General features: G+C 37.6%; 1 protein-coding gene across 4 annotated transcripts in view; it reads right to left on the reverse strand.

Annotated features, from left to right (window-relative positions):
* Nucleotides 1-24,002, reverse strand: part of LOC124596070 (RCC1 and BTB domain-containing protein 1-like) — a 196,996-nt gene that overhangs the window by 16,296 nt on the left and 156,698 nt on the right. The window contains exon 12 of one of the 4 annotated variants that reach the window (XR_006978279.1): nucleotides 7,397-7,613. The exons of the other annotated variants lie outside the window; for them this stretch is intronic. The gene's annotated coding sequence lies outside the window, so the exon portion shown is untranslated. The remainder of the gene's footprint in view (nucleotides 1-7,396; nucleotides 7,614-24,002) is intronic. 4 annotated transcript variants of the gene reach the window in all.

Genomic DNA, 24,002 nt, shown 5'->3' on the forward strand with positions numbered 1-24,002 from the left:
TTTTAACTGTGTAGGAACAGGGAATGAGGATCATGTGAGTAGATGGGATAAGAAAACTGGAAAAAGGTATTGAAGTCTTAAAGTCTGAAATTGTAAAGAGATGTAGCATGGAATGGGTAGGGTTTACCTTAAGGACCTATTACTAAGACTTACTTGACTGAATTTTTATAAGATCTGGAATGCGGACACTATGAATGATTTTCATGCTTAGATTTCACCCTTATTGGGCTGTAGAAGGGAGCAACAGAAAAACACAGATAAAAAAATTTTAAAAATTGGACGATTTTCAATATTGTTTAACACATATTGCACTGTAAATTCAGCGAAAATTAAAATTCGTTAAATGTAAAACAGAATCTGTTCCAATAAATAACATAAAAGAAATAAAGTACTTGGAACTTATGTTGTCCAAGACGCCATTGCATTCCAGAGAGATACTCTGCGTATTGTCAGCAACACTCCTCTCACAATGCACAGTACATTGTACATTTTGTATTTTCTATAAATTTTAACAAAAATACAGGAAATTAGATGCTAACAACAAAAATAAGAACTTGATGCCAGTAACAACATGAGAAACTACATGCTACTAATAATAAGGGAAACTATATCCTAACAACAATAAAGGAAACTTGGTATACACATTACTAAGGTATATATTACTAAGAGCTTAGGTTACATGATAAACATCAAATTACTTTTTTCAAACCAACAATAAAATTTCGGGCTGAAAGAGTTGAAATGTGTAGTTTACAAGATGATACCCATACTTGGCAAATCACTGAAATGTATATCAAGGCTACTCGCCATTGTACCTTGTATTAATGTTTTTTCTATTCCTTTCCCATATGGAGTGTGTGAAGAATGACTGCCAAAATACCTCTATGTGCTTTGTAATTAGTTTACTCTTGTCTTCACAGTCTCTGTGGGAGTGATATGTAGGAGGTTGTACTGTATTCCTACATCATTCTTTTAACACCATTTCTTGATATTACATAAGTAGGCTTTTGCGGGATAGTGATGTCTCACTTCAAACTGTATGCCAATTCAGAATTTTCAGTATCACTGCAACACCCTCCCACGGGTCAAACACAAACCAGTGGAAATTTGTTGTGCCCATCTCAGTATATGTTTGAGAAGCCTTATTTGTTGTTTGATATGGGGCTCACACACTTTACGATGAGTCTCACATATGTTTTGTAAGTAATCTCCTTTGTACACAGGTAACATTTTCCCAATATCTAACATCTACATGACTATTCTGCGATTCACATTTAAGGGAGGATGTAATGGATTTTTCATTAATATTATTTTCTTGATCTACACAGTTTACTCTATGTTGTGTGTGAATTTTATGGGGATACCAGCTTTAGAAATGCCTTTAAATTGTTAAACTGATTAACTCTGCACTGGTGGCCACTCCCACCTTTTCCAACATTTGGGGAACTGCTTTCTTCAGCGGAATTTTAGTCAGTGTGCAGGCTATTTTCTTTTAATATCTTTGGCTGATATCTATATTACTTTTGAATGCATTATGGGAACAGCAGTGATCAATGTCTTGTAAATAATTACTATTAAAAACAGTCTTGATCACGATTTATTTTACAAGGTGACCGGTTTCGACCACTACTGTGGTCATCTTCAGACCATTGAGTAGGAACCCCTTTCTGTTGGAGAATCACAACTTTGTGATTCTCCAACAGAAAGGGGTTCCTACTCAATGGTCTGAAGATGACCACAGTAGTGGTCGAAACCGGTCACCTTGTAAAATAAATCGTGATCAAGACTGTTTTTAATAGTAATTATGATATCTATATCTCTGGCTGACATCTATATCTTTGCCTGAAAACTTTCTTGCATGTGGTTTATTTACGTTTTGACAATACTAACACATATTAGTAGGTGGAAGGCTGAGTTCACAAGTCTTTACATGAAAGTCAAGATTTGTGCATAATGGGTGGTGGCAAAATTGTGTCTAGGAAACAGAGGTTTCGTGGAAATCGGTTTAGCAACAAAAAAGAGGAAGCAGCTTGAAATGAAGAAGATAAGCTCTCAGTTTCAGCATCAAAACTTGGGACAGGAGAAATATACAGGCGTGTGAATGACGTTGATATGGATTCCACTGGATTCAGACTTATTGATTTAGAGCTTCTCCGACAGGCTATAAAGTTTTCATGTTCAAGTGTTAGCTGCAAAAATACGAAATGCATGATCGTTGCTGAAGAAAGAAGAGTGGGAATAGCTTGTGATTTTAAATTAATTTGTAATTCATGTGGCTATGAATTTTCATTCTCCTCCTACAAAAAAAAAACTGACACCAGTACCTATGAAAGCAATTTTAGGTTAGTATATGCTCTGAAATGCCTTGTACAGGGCAGGGAAGGAGGTAGTTTATTGTGTGGTTTTCTTACCATTCCTCCACCCTGCACAAGGTTTGAAAAAATAAATAAAGAAATGTCTGATGGCGTGATACTGCCAAAGTTTCTATGAAGGAAGCAGTGGAAGAATTGGTGAAAAAAAAAAGAAATAGATCCTCGGGGAGATAATCATGACAGTGAATCTCCTACAAATGTTACTGACCTGTGTGTGTGTGTGTGTGTGTGTGTGTGTGTGTGTGTGTGTGTGTGTGTAGATGGGACCTAGATGAAAAGGGGTCACACATCTCTGTATGGAGTAGCATCTATTGTTGGTACTAACTCAGGTAAAGTTTTATACGTAGAAATTATGTCTAAATACTGCCACCAGTGTGCTACAAGGAAAATGTCCAACAATGAAGACAGTGAGAAACTGTGGCAAGAAAAGTATGCAGTAACATGCACTAAAAATCGTAGTGGTTCAAGTGGGGGCATGAAGGATGCTGCAGTTGTGAGGATGTTCTCCAGATCTGAGGACCGGTATGGTGTTAGATACACTAAATACCTTGGTGACGGGGACTCCTCTTTGTTCAAAGTTGTAACAGATAAAAATCTGTACAACACAACAATAAAAAAGTTGGAATGTGTTTGCCACATCCAAAAGAGGCTTTGTTGCTTGCTGAAAGATGAGAAAGGTGACATACTCGGATGGAAAACCATTAGGAGGAAAAGGCAGGCTTACTCTGAAAGAAACCTATTCTCTTCAGTTATTTTATGGGAGAAGTGTCAGGAAAAAAACACATAATTTAGAGGCAATGAGGCATGCTATGTGGGCAATTTTTTTCCATGAACTATCCACTGACCAATGCACTATCTGTGTCCAAAAGACAATTGATGTAAGTTCAACAACAGAAATGAGACGTATTCACATAAACACTCATTACCAGAACCTGTTATGAATGCAATTAAGCCAACATTCAGGTTTCTTGCAAACCCTGATTTATTGAGGAAGTGTCTTCATGGAAAGACACAAAATGCAAATGAAAGCCCCAATAATTTAATTTGGATTAGATGCTCAAAAAAGACATTCTGTGGTCTTTAAGCACTCAAAATAGGTGTCTATGATGCAGTTTTATGTTACAATAATGGAATAATGGCAGAATTGAAGTACTGAAGAGAGTTGGTATAGATCATGGTGTGTTTACAACGAACGCATTTTACACCATTGCGAGAGCAGGGTCAAGAAAGCCAACAGATCAGTGTCTTACCTGCAAATACAGATCAGGCAGATTCAAAGAGGACAGTAGAAGAAACTGGAGGATAAAGAGTATCAGTATGGAGGATTTTGAAATTGAGGTAAGCTTATTACATGTAGAAGTATGAGAAGAATATCTTTGAACCTCATTTTCTCTGTTTTACATTTTTTATGTTATTAGAAGCCTTTTCTCAAAAATTATATGTGCTAATGCTACGAAATTTTCAGGAACTGTTCACAACGTGTTGCATCTCCGTGGAACAAAAAAATACGAGATACTGCAATTACATTCAGATTTTTAGATGATTGTATGTAGAAACAAAAGTTAATTTTGGATGTGCAAAATTAAAAACTCTGTTAACGATACAATTTGTACCATAAATTAATAATTGTAGTTCAGTGGTCTTATAACCTTCTCAGGAGACTACAATAAAATTTTCAAATTAATTGCATGATTAGAATTTGAGTTATGACTTTTTATAAATAAAGACAATAAAAAAATTAAAAATTCAAATTTCTGGCAAAATATTAATCCTGCATATTTTTATTGTATTTTTCCATTAAAACATAGCTCTTTTGTTTTACACTTGCACAATTTTAGATTAGCACATTAATAAATATGGCTGTAATGATGTTTTAAGTAAATGTTTACATTTTCTGTTACATCCCCCTTTAAGTGCTTGGCAGAGGGTTCACAGAATCACATTCAGACTATTTCTTGATTGTTTCACTCTCCAACAGCACATGGGAAAAATGAACACCTAAATCTTTCCATGTGAACTCTGATTTCTCTTATTTTATTATGATGGTCACTTCTGCCAACACAAGGAGTCAATCTGAATCTTTTCACACTCAGAGGAGAATGTCAGTGATTGAAATTTTGTAAAAAATTTTACGGGAGGCGGGAGGGGGGAGGGAGGTGGGGGGGAGGAGATCTGTGAGATCATTCCAGTTTAAGTTGTTTGTAATTGTAATAGCAAGGAATTTAGCTGAATTGACACACTTTAGATTGGTGAGATTTATTGCGTAAGCAAAATTTAATGGATTCCTTTTAGTACTCATGTGAAGGACCTCACGTTTTATTATTTATTCAACTGGCACTTTTCACAACATACAGATATCCCGTCTAAATCATTTCGCAACTCAGTTTGATCTTCCGATGACTTTAATAGATGGTAAATGACAGCATAATCTGCAAACACTCCAAAATCCTGCTCAGATTGTCTCCTAAATTATTTATATAGTTTAAAGCAGCTAAGTGCCTGTAACATTTTCTTGAGGAAGAGCAAAGGGGTTATAACACTTCCTTTCAGAACAACAGATATCACTTCTGTTTCACTCAATGACAACCCATCAAATACTATGAAATGTGACCTTTCCGACATGTAGTCAGGAATCCAGTTGTGCAACTGGGGAGATACTCCATAGACACAAAATTTGATTAGAAGCTGCTTGTGAACAATGCTTCTGGAACTGTAGAAATATGGAATCAACTTCAGAGTCCCTGTCGATAGCCGTCATTTCTCCATCTTGATAAAGAACAAGTTGTGTTTGACATGAACAATACTGTGTTAATTTGTGGCAGTTGTGTGTCATTAAATTATTTTCTTTGGGGTATTTTGTAATGTCTGAACACAGTATATTTGCAATATCCTACAGTAAATCGTCATCATTTCTTCTTCACCTTTGCCTTCACCTCGTATCTATATGGGGGTGGCATGTTAATTATCCCTCTGACACCCTTTTTGTTGCCAAACCCCTCCTCTCAAAGGATGGAATTAGTGTACCTAACTGTCTGTATCTAGTGCTCTCATCTGAAAGTGAGTGAATGTTTTCTAAATCTTTGTGAATCACGTAGCTGAAGTGGGACGTGACTATCAGCCGACTGATTACCTAACCAAATGTGGGAAACTGCCTAAAAACCACATCAAGGTTTTCCGGCACACCAGCCCTCGCTGTTAATACGCTGGGTGAATTCAGTCCTGGGCCAGCACACCGCCACGAATCCCTGAAGCAGCATGCTAATGAGTGCAACTATCAAGATGTATTAAATCAATGTCAGTGATATGTATCTATAATTCAGCAGATTACTTCTACTTCCTTTCTTTGTGTTAGTGTGACTTGTGCAACTTTCCAGTCTTTAGGTACAGATCTTCCATCAAGTCAGCAGTTTTATTGGACTGTTGGAAGTAGAGCTATTTCACCAGCCTACTCAGAAAGTAGGTATACAATCTCTAACTGGTATACAATCTCACCTTTATTAAATGTAAGCTACTTTGCTACACTGAGGATATCTACTCCTGAATTACTCATGATGGCAGCCGTTCTTAATTCTAAAACACTTACAGCATCATCTTTGGTGAAGGAATTATGGAGAACTGTGTTTATTAACACAGTTTTAGTGGCACTGTCATTGGTAACATCACCATTGCTACTTTGCAGTGATGGTGTCAATTGTGTATTGCTGCCAGTTTAGTTTACATATGACTAGAACTTCCTTGGATTTTCTCCCAGTTTCATTGTGGAAACTACAAAAAGCATCTCACATCTTAGTCCACACTATGTTTCAAGCTTCTGTAAGACAATGTTTACCTTCCAGTGTCCTAAATCTGGCGTGCTTGTTTCATTGTTTTTGCAACAGTGTCCTGACCTGTTTTCTGTACCATGGGGGATCTGTTCTCTCTCATTAATTTACTTCATATTAAACACTCCATTGCTGTCAACATTATTTCTTTAAATTTGAGCAACTTCTGGTCAGCGATTGCCCAGACAGTGTGCAGAGTGTGGAAGCTGTCTCTTAAGAAGGTGTCAAGGAAATTTTTATATACTTTTTTTTTAAGGATATATTTTCCATTTATTTTTGGTGGATTTGGATATTATGGTTTTCAGTCTTGCTATTACAACCTAATTTCTGTATCTGTCAAGATGATCTCTATTTGCTCAGGACTGAGTGTTGCAAAGAGGTCTAGTATGTTACCACAACCATTTACACTTTGCGTGGTCTTCTGAAGTAACTGCTCAAATTAATTAATTAATTAAAAAAAAAAAAAAGAGATTCTGACAAAGTTTTCACCTACAATTGACTTTAAACATGTATTTTCATCAGCATATTGATTATATGTTGTAGCCATTACCAATCATTATTGTGAGAGTCAGGTGCCTATTTGGACTGAGACTCAAACTTACCTTGAAACTTTAAGCAACTATATCATCTGAGTCAGAGGGGTCAGTAAAAGAACTCAATTATTACTTTATTCTGGTTGTCGAGTATAACCTCTACCCACACTAACACACAGCACACTATCTACTTCAGTTTCTCTACAGGATAAACTACTTGTAACAGCAACAAACACATTAACACCAACTGAATATACTCAGTCCTTTCTGAACAGAGTTACATCCTTGGTAAATGCTTCAGATGACTTTATCTACCATCTGTAACTATTTCTGCTTTAATCCTTTTGATGACTGGTTGGAGCTCTGGTTCTTTCCCAACACAGCTACACCAATTCACAACTATAATACTGATGTGTCCTAGGTCTACTGTTCATTACTTACGCAGGACAAGAGAAGTCTGATCTGAATTTCTACATTTACATCTACATGATCACTGTGAAATATACATTTAAGTGCTTGGCAGAGGGTTTATAGAACCACTTTCAGACTACTTCTCTACTGTTCCATTCTCAAATAGCATGTGGGGAAAATGAACACCTAAACTTTTAGTGTAAGTTCCAATTTCTCTTATTCTTTAATGATAGTCATTTCTCCCTAGGTAGGTACTTACTTGACTCAATTTCTTTGGCCCCTCTGGAGAACAGAGCCTGCAGAAGAACTCAGTATCTACCTGTCTTTGGTCATTTCCATCAATTCTGACCACGTTTTGCCAACACTCCTTGCTTCCCCGTACACTGTCCTCCTCCCCATTCGTCTGGGCCTGCCTCTCTTCCTCGTTTCCCGGGGATTCCGTTCAAATGCCTTCTTTCCAATTGCTCTGTCTGTACCTATACAGGCAATTTCAACAAAATATTTTCCATGTTTGGAGGAGAAAGTCAGTGATTGAAATTCCGTGAAAAGATCTTTCCACAATGCAAAACACCTTTGTTTTAATAATTAACATGCCAACTCACTTATCATATCCTTGACATACTTTTCCTCATTTCATAATAATACAAAAAGAGCTGTCCTCCTCTGAATTTTTTTCAATGTCCCCATCGACCCTATCTGGTAAGAATCCCACATTGGTCAGCATCACATTTGATGGAGTGTATGTCACCAGTCCATTACATGTCCACACAAATTTTTACAACCAGATATTTGTATTAGTTGACCGATTCCAGATGCATCTTGCTGCTACTGTTCTCAAAAGCTACAATGTTTCTGTGTTTTGTGAAGCACACAAACATTTTCCTTTGCGTTTAAAGCAAGTTACAAATCTTTGTGGTATTTCCAAATTCTATCAAGATCTGATTGGATATTTTTGCAGGTTTTTTTCATATAGTGCTCTGTTACAGAAAACTGCTACATCTGCTAAAGAGCTGTGGTAACTATCAATATCGTCTGACATCATTAATACACATCACAAATGTGGACCAACACACTTGTCTGGATCATGCCTGATTACATCTGTTGATTGCTTTCCACCTGAGATAATATACAACATCCTCTCTACCAAGAAATCCTTTCACATTTAATTTGATTATGCTTTTTTTAAAGTTTGTTGCTAATGCTTAGGCAGTGGATCATTAAGGTTTCAACAGTCTCATATCTGGTGAGCGTTTGTTTTGGTCTGAACACTAGTTCTTTTCAATCTCCTACAGCTGTCATCGTGCACCTTATACACTGCAATGGCATGCACTTCCAAATATTATCCAATCACAGTGATATCAGGCGTGTGAAATTAATTGTGCTAAATAATTGCTGTCTTCAACAAGTCCACCAAGAAAAGAAGTTTATGCTACGAGATGTACAAAACGAGACAAGTCAGTCTGTTTTCATATGAAAGTGGACAAGTCAGTCAGTAGAATGTTGATGCAGTATTTGAAAAGAATGTGGTTTAGAAACCCTAAGCATTATTTTGAAAAGAGTGCAGCTTATTCAAATAGGAGCAACTGAATAAAATCAATTCACTACATATTAAAACATGCAACAGAATCACTAAAAACTAAATTTTGATGTTATTTCCTTGCAAAAATCATGCCTTTTCTTTCATCTGATATTGTTAGGTGATTTCAATATTCCAGTAAATATACAAGCTCAATGCCTTCCAGATGCATGCAGCTTACACATATTATAGGTAGTTGGGGCTGATATACATAGCAATACATAACAGGAGCCTCTGCTCACATAATTCAGCTAGGAAGAACATGTCTTTACATTATAGGAAGAACATGGTTTGCTCTTCATAAGAAACTTGCAAACAGTATCAGCGATGAGGCCAATAAAGGTGACAAATAAATGTTGCGCATCAAGATGTTGGTGTCGTTGCAATAAGTCGTGATATAAGAATGCAGGGGAGGTTTCTCATGCATAGACATGAGTAGTAATTTCTTTCTAGACAGCAAGGGATTTATCTCACTGAATGCTTTCCAAATATCAAGGGATAGAGAAACTATCTGCTTTCATTGATCTTTATGTTAATATGGAGAACCACAGTAAACTGCAAAAATGTTCAGCAGAGTTTTTGTCCAGCAACTTGCAGACATATGAACATCTGAAACAAGGACAAGGGAACATGGTGGACCTCACATAGTTCTCATTTTGAATGAGAGATGCAGTGCAGCTATGAATACAAGATGATACTAATACATCTGTGAAGAACTGGAGTCGCCAAATGTAGAAGTCATGCTCATGCATGGTCAGTCCTGCAACAGCAGTTACTTTGTACGCACTTTAAGTAATATGGATAAACTGTAAGGCTACAAACTCGCCATGCTAGACCACAGTTCTGCCTTTAAATTTTAATAAGGAGCACTGAAGATACACAGCTTACATTTTATTTACAGATAAGGTGAAATTCACACAAATTGGGGTACGAAACTCCCACAATAACCACATGTATGCAAATCCAAATCCTCAATTGCCTCTGAAGCAAGACACCAGGTGCACTGCTTTAGTAATTGTGAGGTTGCTCAAGATGGACCTGTAGCATTTGGATTTCTGTCTTCAAGAACATTTAAAGGCATCGATATATTCAACATCCATCAACAATGTGGACAGGTTAGAGATGAGTTTGCACCATGTATGTAACCACATCTGAGGATAGCTAGGTGTATTCACACAAGTTCATGGTCCTTTGAGGAGGAGGACTGAAAGATGCATAAAAATGAATGGTAAACACACTGAGCATGTCCTGTAGAATAAAGTGGTAGAGCGTTTTCACTGGAGACAATGACACATATCCCCAAAAGCTTTTGTTTCTGGACACACATTTACAGGCCCTTTTTCTAATTCTGACTAGTACTATTCCCTGTAAGAATACAGCACATTTTTTTTATTATTTTTTTCAAACAAACTATATATTCATGTTGAATAATAATTTACTCTAATTTTGTTATTGTCTTGCTTCATTTTGGATATTCTGTACACGGTTTCAACTTTTAAATGTCAGCATTTGTAATTCGATTGGTAATGTCACACTATCACAAACTGCAAATTATATCTATAAATTAATTTCCTCGTGATACTCATATTTATACTGACTTTATCCACAAGGTACTCTATCTCTCTATTGATCTTAGTTATTTCCTATGGCAGTTTCTCTTTTTCAAAGGCTGATTTCCTAAACAACTTCATTTACAAACAATGTCAGAGATATTGTGATTGCTAAGCTTTTCATTCTAGAATGGTAATGGTATTTTTTGCTTCAAATAACTTTATTTTCATTGCTGGACCAACGTTCTACTATCATGCAACATCATACAATCTGTATGTCCTTTTGTAACTAAAGCATACTAAAAAATAAACAAACATTAAGACGCAGTCACTTGCTAGTAACTGATTAATGTATGGCACATAGGAACACTTCACAGCACAAAAAATTTACTAGCTTTTGAGCTACTGCCCTTTTCCTAGTTCACAGCTGCCTGAGTGCAGTGCTTGCTTAAACAAAAAAGAGAACTACAGTTCAACAGCTAATGAGGTCTCTGTGCTGTTATGTGTTTCTACTGTCATTGTACCAGTCAGCTGAAGATAACATAGAAATGTAGTGCTTACCAGCAGTGCAAATCTAATGCTGTGCTTGATGAATATAGACTACTTATGCAGCTGAATGTTTATAGCTTACAGCATGACAGTCAAGATAAATATACAATATAGTAAAGATAGATATACAATACATACAGATAGCAGTAAAATTCATACCCATGAAAAGTATAGCTGTCAACAAATTCCCAAAAATCACTCAATATGAACAAAAAAAATTATCACAAGAAAGGCAAAAAGAACTGACGCAAATATAATGACAGCAAATATCTTGGATGTGACAAACACAGCACCAAAAATGCAGCAAGTGGACACAAAAAATAATTAATATGGAAATGTGACAGCAAATTGCACAGTCTATTGAATTTTTGGAGGCTGTCACCCTGTCATGCCAATGGATGATGATGGCGCCAGTTAATAATTCTGAGAAATAAACTGTGACGACACAGCTCCATAACCAAATCTATCAGGAATGAAAAAGAAATACAAACATTTGAGACTATATAACTGGTCTCCCGGCATACAAAATTCTGCTGCCTTTTCAGTTAGCACCAAATTACCAATTTTTCCCACTCATCCAGAGAAAAATTACATTAGGACAAAAGTCAATCACCATGTAGAAATTAAAGTGAGTGAGTTCTGATGAAGATTACCATTATTAATGTATCAAATGCTGCATCACACCCGAATTCTGTTAAGACATTCTTCTCAGAAGAAACTTTTTCCACCAACCCAAGACTTCTCAAGAAAACAATTAAGCAGAAGTTTTAATAACACACAAAGCACAAAATTACATTCAGTTTGATTTTATTTTGATAAAATACTACTAATTTTTGATGTGCCAATCAATATTATACACTAAACATTGAGAGAAACAATGTAAGCACACAAAGTACTACAAGAACAAAGATGTCCAGGGAACTATTTACAAAAATTTCCTAATTTTATACTGAATTCAGTCATGGAATTCAAGTTACCAGATCTCATGTTGAACCTACGATCTTTTTAATTTAGTGTATCCTAACAAGCATGCATACCATTCACAAGTTCTTAATGCTAAATTGAGATTTAAATAATCATAATTACTAAATACAAAAATATTAAGACAGTCAAATTACCAACAATATACTGTACAGACAAAACTTCTACAAAATATCAAAGAATATTAAACAACAAAGAGGAAGTACACACCAAAAGTTTAACAGAGCAAAATACTATTAAACAGAGAACAGAAATAACAAAAGTAAGCATTTGTAATATTTTTGGAACAACCGCAAAGAAAAAAAACATGTTTTGTAAAAAAATAAAAAATTAAACTGATAAAGCATTCTCAGCCTCTGCAATATGTAGCATGTTTTCTACCACCACTACCTGCAAACTGAACTGTATGCAATTTACTTTAGTGAAGAAACTTTAAATTGATTATTTCTCCCTTCATAATCACTAGATAATTGCATAAACCTCTTTCCATAAGATTTTTTGGAGGTTCCTTACTATGAGACACACACATTATTGTACTTGTTTTACTTTGTTAATGGTAAAGTTAGAACCTCTTTTCAAGATGCGTGTCCATTCCATTCAGCAGATCAAACTGATGGTTCAGTAACATTCACACCTGTCAGCACATGCCCTTCCTGGAATTAGTATTAATACATTACTAGTCTGGTGTATCTTGCATACTACATGGTATGATTTTGTAAATGGATGGTTCTCCACAGATATTCTGAAGAAATGTCATCTACTCCAAGCATTTCATTTTGCCTGTCCTTCAGTCCCTATCAAATTACTCTGACAGTACCACATCTCTCATCCAGTTCCTCCTCTCTCCCCATAATGTTGCCTTAAAAGATTATTTCCTTTGTGTAGTCCAGTATATCCATTTCACCTTTCGCCTTTCTGTTCTCTGCATAGTAGTGGCTTGGCATCTGAGAAACTGATATTCAGCCTACTGTTCTCTTTTGTTCAAAGTTTTTCTTAATTTTCCTATATGTAGAATCTACCTCTCCCATACTCATGCATGTTTTTACAGCTTTTCTTTCTCTGCAAGACATTCCTTCTTTGCCATTTTGCACTTTCTATCAATATTTTTTTTTTAATGTACATCCCTTTTGCCTCCTTCATTTACTCACAATTTTATTTTCTCCTCCCCTTAATTAAATCCAATATCTCACATACTGTACAAGGTGTTTTACTGGACCTCATCTTTGTTGCATATTTAAGACTCTGGTTCTTTCACTATTTCATCTCTCAAAGCTACTAATGCAGCTTCTATTTTTTGTTATTTCCTCTTTCCATCAATCACTGTATAATGCACCATTACCAACTCTCAAAAACTTCTGGCTCTTTCCACCTTTCATCAATTTCTTCTGCTTTAATCTGCATCCAAAACAAGTCAGTTAAGTTCAAAGTCCACATATTGTTTTGAAAACCATTCTTCTTGTTGTCGTCTTCAGTCTACAACTAGTCTGACTCTGCTCTCTATGTTGGTCCACCCTGTGTAACTCTCCCAATCTCTGTGATTACCCAGCTAATGTCCAGCATTCTTTGCAGTAAAACATTTAAAAAGATTCTATCCACTCCCTGCCTGAACTGTTGATTGTCTATGTTTTACTTCTGTAAGAGGCTACACTCCAATAAATACCTGCAGGAAAGACTTCCTGAAGCTTAAATTTATGTACCTCTCTCTCTTTCAGAAACACTCTCCTTGCTATTGCCAGTAATTTTGCTGTCCAAACAGCAAACCTCATCTAGTACTTTTAGTGTTTCATTTTCCAATTTAATTCGCTTGGCATCTCATTTCATTGAACTGCCATTAACATAGAAGTAAAACTATCAACGCCATCTGTAAAATCCTTTCAAGACATTTTTTGTTCCATTAAACTTATTTTCCAAGCTCTTTGCCATCTCTGACAAGATTACAGATTCATTGCCAAAGCTTCACTTTTTATTTCTTCTCCCTGACCTTTAATCTCCTTTCCCAATTTCCCCAAACAGCTTGCTTAATGTACAGATTCAGCAACACTGGTGGTAAACAACAACCTTGTCTCACTCTCTTCTCAACTTCTGCTTCCCTTTCATGTCTCTTGAGTCTTATAATTGCAGCCTAGTTTCTGTACAAGTTGTGAATAATCTTTCCCACACTGTTTTTTTATCCTTGATACCTTCATAATTGCAAAGAGTGCATTCCAGCAAGCACTGTCAAAAGCCTTCTGTAAAGTTGCAACTGCTATAAATGTAGCTTTGCCTTTTTTTTATCTTCTTCTAAGGTAAGTTGTAGTGTCAGCATAGTTTCATGTGTTTCAACATTTCTCTGAAACCCAAACTGATCTCTCCTTGGTTTTTGTTCCAATCTCTAAATAATTCACATCAGTATTTGGCAACCATGATTTATTAAACTGGTAGTTCGGTGATGTTCACACCTGTCAGCATCTGCCTTCTTTGAAATTTGAATTATTACATTGTTGCAGTAAAGGACACCACTCACCAAAAAGCAGAAGGATTTAGTTGTTGATACGCACACACAAAAGAAAGAAAATTTGCTAGCTTTTGGAAGAACCCTTTTACAACCCGGCGTAAAACACACACACACACCACCACCACCACCACCACCACCACCACCACCACCACCACCTATGCCCCTACATCATGCCAACACCACTACCGATGCCCCTAAATCATGCCAACTGGATGAACAATCCATCCAACCAGTACCATGTAGGCGCATGTGTATGCATGCTTGTGTGCATGCTTAAGTCCAAGGGTACTCAACCATTCTCATATATCTTGCACAGCAGGTGGAATACTTTTATGACGGATGGCTCACCCAAGCACCTCAATTATTCTGAGGGACAGTCTCCTATTTCAGGGGCTTTGTTTCCACTTGTTTTTCAGTGCTCCATCAAATTTTTCTTGTAGTATCTTGTCTACGATCATTTCTTCATTTACATCCTCTTCTCTTTCTGTAATATTATTCTGAAGTTTATTTCCTTTGTATAGCACTTCTATATATTCCTTCCACCTTCCAACTTTCCCTTATTTGCTTAGTATGGGCTTGTCATCTGAGTTCTGGATTTTCACACAGCTGCTTCTCCTCTATTGGCAGCATGTACAGGGTGACAATCATTGAAGTGTACGAGGGGAGGGGGGAAGACACTTTATTCAACATGTAAATGTCACTACACATTTTACTGGGTTTAGGTTATGACACGGTCAATATGCCTGTCATCAATGGTAATGATGCAGTGAAGATGAAGAGCAAAATTCTGCATGACCACTGAAGTGTCAGAACATTGATGCTGCCGATGACATCCTGAATGGCTGTTTTCAGCCCAGCCATGATTTTAAGGTTATTGCTGTACTCCTTGTCTTTAATACAGCCCCACAAAAATGAGTCACATGTGTTCAAATCTGGAGTTTATGGCAGCCAATCGAGGCTCATGCCAGTGGCCTCTCAGTACCCTAGAGCCAGAATGCAGTCCCTAAAGTGCTCCTCCAGAACATAAAACAATCTCCTGCTTCAATGGGGCCGAGTTTCATCTTGTATGAACCACATCTTGTCAAAATCAGGGTCACTTTGGATAATGGGGATGAAATCATCTTCCAAAACCTTCATGTATCATTCGGTAGTCACCATGCCATCAAGGAATATTGCACTGATTATTCCGTGACTGAACATTGCACACCACACAGGCACCTGCTAAGGATGAAGAGATTTCTCAATTAGAAATGCAGATTCTCAGTCCCCCAAATTCACCACCTTTGTTTAATGATGAACCCACCCAAATGAAAGTGGGCTTCGTCACTAAACCAAACCATACAAATTCCCATCACGCCCCATGGCCAGCCGTGCAGTTTGAATGTCCACACGCAAACCATTCAGAAGTTATGATGATTTTAATCCATACAGTTCAATAATTGTCACCCTGTATCTTCCCAATAATCATGCACACCTTTACAGTGTTGCGTTTGTTCGCTGGCCACAACCACTTAGTCATACTGCACTTTTTGTCAACCTTACGTTTCAGACGTCTGTAGTTCTTTTGTCTGCTTCAATTACTGCACTTTTATATTTTCTCCTTTTGTCAATTAAATTCAGTATCTTCTGTGTTAGTCACAGATTTCCACTGGGGCTAGTCTTTTTGCCTATTTGATACAATGCCTTCACTATTTCATTTCTTGCATTTTTTTTCAGTTTTCATCTGCAATTTGATTCTTTGTTTTACCATTATACAAGCTATGTGAAATCTTCCTCCAGGTATCTTCGAAGTATATACAACCTTCTTTCAAAATTCTTAAACCAAGTGTTCCAGTCCTCTATCAAAACTAAATGTTCATCTTCTTTAAGGATGGGTATAATATTTACAGGCAGGTCACCACACCAAACTAGGTAAAAAGTCATAGTCATCAGATCATCATCATCATCAGATCATCATCATCATCATCATCATCATTTAAGACTGATTATGCCTTTCAGCATTCAGTCTGGAGCACAGTCCCCCTTATAAAATTCCTCCATGATCCCCTATTGGTGCCTCTTCTTATGTTAAGCCTATTACTTCGAAATCATTCTTAACCGAATCCAGGTACCTTCTCCTTTGTCTACCCCGACTCCTCCTACCCTCTACTGCTGAACCCATGAGTCTCTTGGGTAACGTTGCTTCTCCAATGTGTGTAACATGACCCCACGATCCTAGCCTATTTGCCCTGACTGCTACATCTATAGAGTTCATTCCCAGTTTTTCTTTGATTTCCTCATTGTGGACACCCTCCTGCCATTGTTCCCATCTACTAGTACCTGCAATCATCCTAGCTACTTTCATATCCGTAACCTCAACCTTATTGATAAGGTAACCTGAATCCACCCCGCTTTCGCTCCCATACAACAAAGTTGGTCGAAAGATTGAACGGTGCACAGATAACTTAGTCTTGGTACTGACTTCCTTCTTGCAGAAGAGAGTAGATCGTATCTGAGCACTCACTGCATTAGCTTTGCTACACCTTGCATCCAGTTCTTTCACTATGTTGCCATCCTGTGAGAATATGCATCCTAAGTACTTGAAACCGTCCACCTGTTCTAACTTTGTTCCTCCTATTTGGCACTCAATCCGTTTATATCTCTTTCCCACTGACATTACTTTCGTTTTGGAGATGCTAATCTTCATACCATAGTCCTTACATTTCTGATCCAGCTCTGAAATATTACTTTGCAAACTTTCAATGGAATCTGCCATCACAACTAAGTCATCCACATATGTGAGACTGCTTATTTTGTGTTCACATATCTTAATCTCACCCCGCCAGTCTATTGTTTTCAAAATATGATCCATAAATAATATGAACAACAGTGGAGACAGGTTGCAGTCTTGTCTTACCCCTGAAACTACTTTGAACCATGAACTCAATTTACCGTCAACTCTAACTGCTGCCTGACTATCTATGTAAAGACCTTTGATTGCTTGCAAATGTTTGCCTCCTATTCTATAATCTCATAGAACAGACATTAACTTCCTCCTAGGAACCCAGTCATATGCCTTTTCTAGATCCATAAAGCATAGATACAGTTCCCTGTTCCACTCATAACACTCCATTATTTGCCGTAAGCTAAAGATCTTGTCCTGACAACCTATAAGAGGCCTAAACCCACACTGATTTTCATCCAATTTGTCCTCAGCTAATACTCGGACTTTCCTTTCAACAATACCTGAGAAGTTTTACCCACAATGCTGATCAAAGAGATACCTCTGTAGTTGTTACAATCTTTTCTGTTTCCATGTTTAAAGGTTGGTGTGATTACTGCTTTCGTCCAGTCTGATGGAACCTGTCCCAACTCCCACGCCATATCAATTAGCCTGTGTAGTCATTTAAGACCTGACATTCCACTGTATTTGATGAGTTCCGACTTAATTTCATCCACCCCAGCCACTTTATTGCACTGCAATCTATTGACCATTTTCTCCACTTCCTCAAATGTGATCCTATTTCCACTGTCATTCCTATCCCATTGTACATCGAAATCTGAAACATTACTGATCGTATTTTCACCTACATTGAGCAATGACCTGTCCAAAATACTTGTTATTTCCTTCTTACCTCCCTTTCGAAGACTGCTAATTACACTCCAGGACGGTTTTCCAGCAGCTTGACCCAAAGTCACCAACCTGTTTCCAAAGTCTTCCCAAGATTTCTTCTTGGATATTGCAATTATCTGTTTGGCTTTGTTTCTTTCTTCAACATAACTTTCTCTGTCTACCTGAGTTGTAGTATGTAGCCATTCTTGATACACCTTCTTTTTCCTTTTGCAGGATGCCTTGACTGTGTCATTCCACCAAGCTGTTTGCTTCATCCTACCCTTACACACTACTGTTCCAAGACATTCTTTAGCCACTTCTAGTACTGCGTCCCTGTACCTTGTCCATTCCTTTCCAATGACTGTAATTGACTACATTCAACTAACTGGTACCTTTCTGAGATCACTGTTATGTACTTGTGCCTGATTTCCTTATCCTGAAGTTTCTCCACTCTTATCCTCCAACACATGGACCTGGCCTCCTGCACTTTCGGCCTCACAATACCAATTTCACTGCAGATTAAATAGTGATCAGTGTCATCAAAGAATCCCCTGAATACATGTGTGTCCCTCACAGCCTTCCTGAATTCCTGATCTGTTATTTTATAGTCAATGACAGATCTTGTTCCCCTGCCTTCCGGGGTGAATGTTCTTATGTTTAAAAAAGAAGTTTGTGATTACTAAGCTCATACTGGCACAGAAATCCAAGAGTTGTTTCCCATTCCTGTTGGCCACCATATCCTCTCCAAATTTACCCATAACCTTTTCATACCCTTCTGCTCGATTTCCAATCCTGGCATTAAAATCACCCATGAGCAGAACACTGTCCTTGTCCTTTACTCTAACAACTATATCACTAAGTGCGTCATAAAAACTATCCATCTTATCTTGATCTGTCCCTTCACAATGTGAATATACTGACACAATCCTAATTTTCTTGCTAGACACTGTCAAATGTACCCACATCAGTCGTTTGTTTACATACCTTATTGCAACTACGCTGGGTTCCATTTCTTTCCTGATGTGAAGCCCTACACCCATTGTGCTATTCCTGCTTTGACTCCTGACAGGTAGACCTCGTGTTCTCCCACTTCCTCTTCTTTCTCACCCCTTACCCGAATGTCACTAACAGATAAAACATCCAACCCCATCTTACTTGCAGCCTCTGCCAGCTCTACCTTCTTTCCAGAGTAACCCCCATTGATATTAATAGCTCCCCATCTCATTACCATTCGTTTGCCGAGTCGTATCTTAGGAGTCCCTGGTTTGTCAATTAGAGGTGGGACTCCGTCACCTCCAAAGGTCCGAGGCATTTTGCTCTGATTGTTGCCAGCATCATATTTAATGTACCAGGGAAGCAGGTTGCTAGCCTTACTTGCCCAGGTCCCATTGAGTTTTACCCCTAATGGTTGAGGGACTAACCGGTGGATTTGGTAGTCTTTGCTGTCTGAGCAGAAAGGTGACCACGACTCAGAATATGTCCGAGATGCCTAGCCTCATTCCAAAGTAACTGGTATCCCAACTGTCAGGACCACTTACTTGGCCACTCATATGTTGCCCGTGGTTCATGAATTAGAACATGACAACAGGAACCCACACCATGAACCATCGTCAGATGTGAGAGAAAAATAAACTAATGACATGAAAATATATTCTGTTTCAGTTACCAACATCTTCAGCCAAGATGACGACCTAAATTTCCTCCAATGTGCTAGGCTCCATGCATGCAACCAGTTTATTATCATGAATTTGCAATGTCATTTCCTAATATCTTTGCAGTACATCTGAAACAGAAAGGAGTCGCGCAAACCCTGTAAGTAAAGCCGTGAACTAGCAGCGAGGATGCAATGAGAAAATTGCATTTGCTAACCACTGTCACTTAACAGCAATCTAACCAAGCATTGTGAAGCAGCAGTAGTTGTGGGAGAGTCGGGCAATGCATGTGTTTGCAACCCTAGCAACGGCTGGCATGAATGCAGCTGGTTTGGATGTGGAATTGTTTATTGAAAAGGTGAAAAAATGCACTGTAATATGGGAGACATCTTGCAAGAAATATTATGAAAAGATTACGAAGAGAGCTGCATGATTTCAAGTGTATGAAAAGTTTTGTGATGGCTCTGCTATGAAACTTTACTTTCATCTTCTCTTAAATATACATACAATATCATGAACTCTTCTTTCAGCAGCCTTGAGTTAACTAGCGAGTGAAGCCGAAATCTCCTGTTACATCCATTACTGTGTACTTAAACAAATACTGCCTGCTTTTTTTCTGCCTACGTCCATACTAGTTGCCTTTTAATCTAATTCTACTGCACAATTATCATTGTTAATGTCCCTGTGTGTGCACTGAAACAATTTCTGTTGGTGTGAGGTCACTACACGCTGTGACGTTACAGGTTGTATGGGAACGTGCATTTGATGTGGATGACTAAACAAAATACAATCTCTCACACCATCAACTCACCAAAAAGTTATAAACTGTTCACAAGTTTTATATCAGCTCGGAGCATCCAGGTGCTACCGCACAAAAAAAATTTACCACACGTTACACAGCACAAACACTTCAGTAAAGTAAAGTTGGTGCTGGTGACATTGAAGTCTAAAATAAAAATAAAGCAGTAAAAAAGCCAGAAATAATACACCAGTGCAACCAGTATATGGTGGAATAGACACATCTGACATGATGCTGTATGCGTATTTGGATGAGAGGCGAACTCTTCGTTACTGGAAGAAGGTAGCTTTTAACATAATGTCAAGAATGGTGCTGAACTCTTACATATTATACAAAGAGCATAATAAAGGAAGGAAAGTTGTTTCCAGATATGTATATAATGTCATGATAGTTGAATCCTTGTCAGATGAATGGCTGCAAGAAAATAATGCAACTGATGAGCCTCATGGTTCTCCAGGTTTGAGGAAACTTCCAGAGAAGAAAGAGTCAAGATGCTGTGGGTGTACTAGTGAGGGAAGGAAAAGAAGGTCAAGAACTGTTTGTAATAAATGTAATAAGGGGTTGCATGGTGAACATTTTCCTAAACACAAATGCTAAGTCATACTGTAGACATGGAAATTCTGTAATGTTCTCTTCAAATAAATAATTATTATCTCTCTAAATAATAACACAAATTTTATATACCTCATGTCATTTTACTCAGAAATCTGTGTAGAGTCTATCGACTGTAGTTACCCTTCTTAAATTGAAGCACAGTGTTTGATATATGGAATCGAAGTCAAATTTATAATATTTTTTAAAAGAATATTTTATTTTGACTGTCACAATTAAATTCATTTGAAACATTATGATAATCTGTGTAAGCCATAATATTCTACATACTTTTATGGATAAGTGGTAATTTTTTCACATTTTTAAAGTGAATTCTGTGTGATATATGGCAATTTGAATAGACTGTAGCATAATGGTATAAATACGCATGACATTTTTAGCATACACCACTCCAAATCAGCCGACTGCAAAAGGGTTAATTTTAACCATTTATAAATGTATGAGACATCAAATCAAACAGAAATTTTCCGAGAAATATTATGTTGCTATCAGTTTTCTTTTATCTACTATAGTTTATTTATAAACAACAATTTCTAAGGTTTTCCTCCAGTTTTGGATTTATAAGTGTCAATATTAACAAACAATTTAAATCATACATTAAATAATTTCCTATATATATCTAAAGTTCACAGACCTCCTCTACTCTTCATGTTTCTCTATTTATTTAGTAAGAAATAACTGTTTTTAATTGTGTCAAACCCACTTTTTAGCCTTCCATTTAAATACGTATATAATTTCAGTAATGTTACTATCACAGTCCGACACAGTTCTACGAGATGTATTAACAGACATCATCTTTGTTGTAATCGGATAATGCGTTGCTTTTACAGTTCAGGAATTATTTATAACATTTAATTTACAGTAACTTATAAAATAATCCTGATATCGAAGACACGTCTTCACATGTGTAATCGTCCATCTTTTCTGCTTCAAATGAGTCTACTGACACTTCATTGACACATATAGTTCAACATTTATTAATTTTGGGGTAAGCTTTACTTCAGCACTGGATGTGAAAAGTGGCCATGAGAAACGAGCAGCCGTTGTACTGTCCAACGGAGAGGTTTCTCTAGTCAGGTGGTCACCTCAGTGGCTAGTGGAAGTCCACAGACAACCCCACCTGTGAAGCATAGTGTGAAGCATAGTGTGAAACTGCGGATTTCAGCTGTCAACACAAATATGACTCGATCTCAGCTGCTGCCTGTGTGTCCATGGTCATGTGTTTGTGATTGAATGAAGTGTCTCTTCCCTTTACAATAGCCTGTCGTGTTACAAAACAAGCATGGCTATTACCGTATTTACTCGAATCTAAGCCGCACTCAAATCTAAGCCGCACCTGAAAAATGAGACCTGAAATCCAGGAAAAAAAAATTTCCCGAATCTAAGCCGCACCTGAAATCTGAAACTCGAAATTCAAGGGGAGAGAAAAGTTTTAGGCCGCACCTCCAAATCGAAACAAAGTTGGTCTATTGTAATATGAGACACAATTTAGGTCGAATGAATGACGATACAGCTACAGTTTGGTTCGAGTCGTAAGCTTAGCAGTTGAGCTTTACCAGGTTGCCATTGCTACTATGCGTCAGGTGCTCCGTCCGTATTTATACGGATACCCTTCCTTTTTCAGGTGCTTCGTCTGGTTTGAATCAGTTGCTTTTTTTTCTTTGATCTGATAAGTGCCGTTCTCTTTGTTATAGGTGTTTACGTCACTCAAACCTGAAAATGCATTATTGTACTGTGCCATACATTGTTTGATGCATTCTGATAATGAGTGTTTACGACCTGTGCACTACCGCCGCTTACAATAAAAAAAGAGAGGAATTGTCTCATTAGCGAAACAATGGCAAGAGACTGGTATTTGTTGTTGCTTACGCTGCTGCTTTCTTTGTTAATGATCAACAAGATAGACTGCGTATGATAGATGTGCTGAACGAGAGTTTAGCTAAAATTTTTCTCCGTTTGAAAATCTTTGCAGACGCCTCTTGTGTACGTTACATTCTGCACAGAAATTAGAGTCATCTTAGATTTAAAAATCTAATGAATTTCTGTGCTTCATTTCTGATTGTATCACTATTAGGCATAAGAATAATACGAATATAAACAAGACATGATATGTATATTCTTCCGCCTTTGCTGCTGTCTCACACTAGGTTCGTAGGTTATTAGGCAGATAGGATTTAAATGAGATAGCAGCAAACACGAAAGAATACATGGCAAAATGTTTATATTCGCATTATTCTTATGGTGAAGAGAATACTGCACGTGATTCACAATTCATAAAAGTTCCTATTAGCAACCATCTCTTCTCACAGGTAGGAAAAAATTCAGAACGTGAAATTGGCCGTATTGACAAACATCGCAAATAGTCTTGCCAGTCGGATTTTCGTAGTACATTGAAATGCTGCTACATTCAAAGATGAACAATATGGAATTTGTATTTACTTCGTTGGATAATGTACGAAAATGCAGTGGTCGAAACTCGGGGCGGCGAAAAAAGCTCGTCTTCCACTTTTTTTTAAATTTATTTACTGACGCAGAGGTTTTGGCGCCAGTATTTATCTTTGTGTCTGCAAAGCATATATTGGGTCTAGTGTAGCAGGGGATACAACCCGTCGGCTTTGGACAATGACGTCGCAAGTCGCCAGAGAGCAGTTTACCATTTTCGCTTTTACTTTTATGTTTCAGTTTCTTTTTTTTACTGATTGCTTAATAAAGTGGATCTGTTTATCTCGTGAGATTTTTTTTTTAAAGCCAAAAAACACTTATCAGCTACTGAAGGGAGCTACAACACTAAGAAGAATCGCTTCTCGTTTGGCGACTTGTGACGTCATTGTCCAAAGCCGACGGGTTGTATCCCCTGCTACACTATAGTTAAATTCTTTTATCTTGGCGGCTCGCGCATGCCCGCCCAGACGCGGGAGATTGCTGCGTTGCCAGTTGCACACGACGCACGCGCCAATAGAAGCGGCGCCATAGTATAGCATAGTTCGCAGGCTCACGTTTAGGGGGGAGCGCGCAGTTCATGAAGTAAAGCCACCACGGCCGAATTAACCCTTTCGCTGC

This window comes from Schistocerca americana, chromosome 2, assembly GCF_021461395.2.
Source record: "Schistocerca americana isolate TAMUIC-IGC-003095 chromosome 2, iqSchAmer2.1, whole genome shotgun sequence".
NCBI lineage: Eukaryota > Metazoa > Arthropoda > Insecta > Orthoptera > Acrididae > Schistocerca > Schistocerca americana.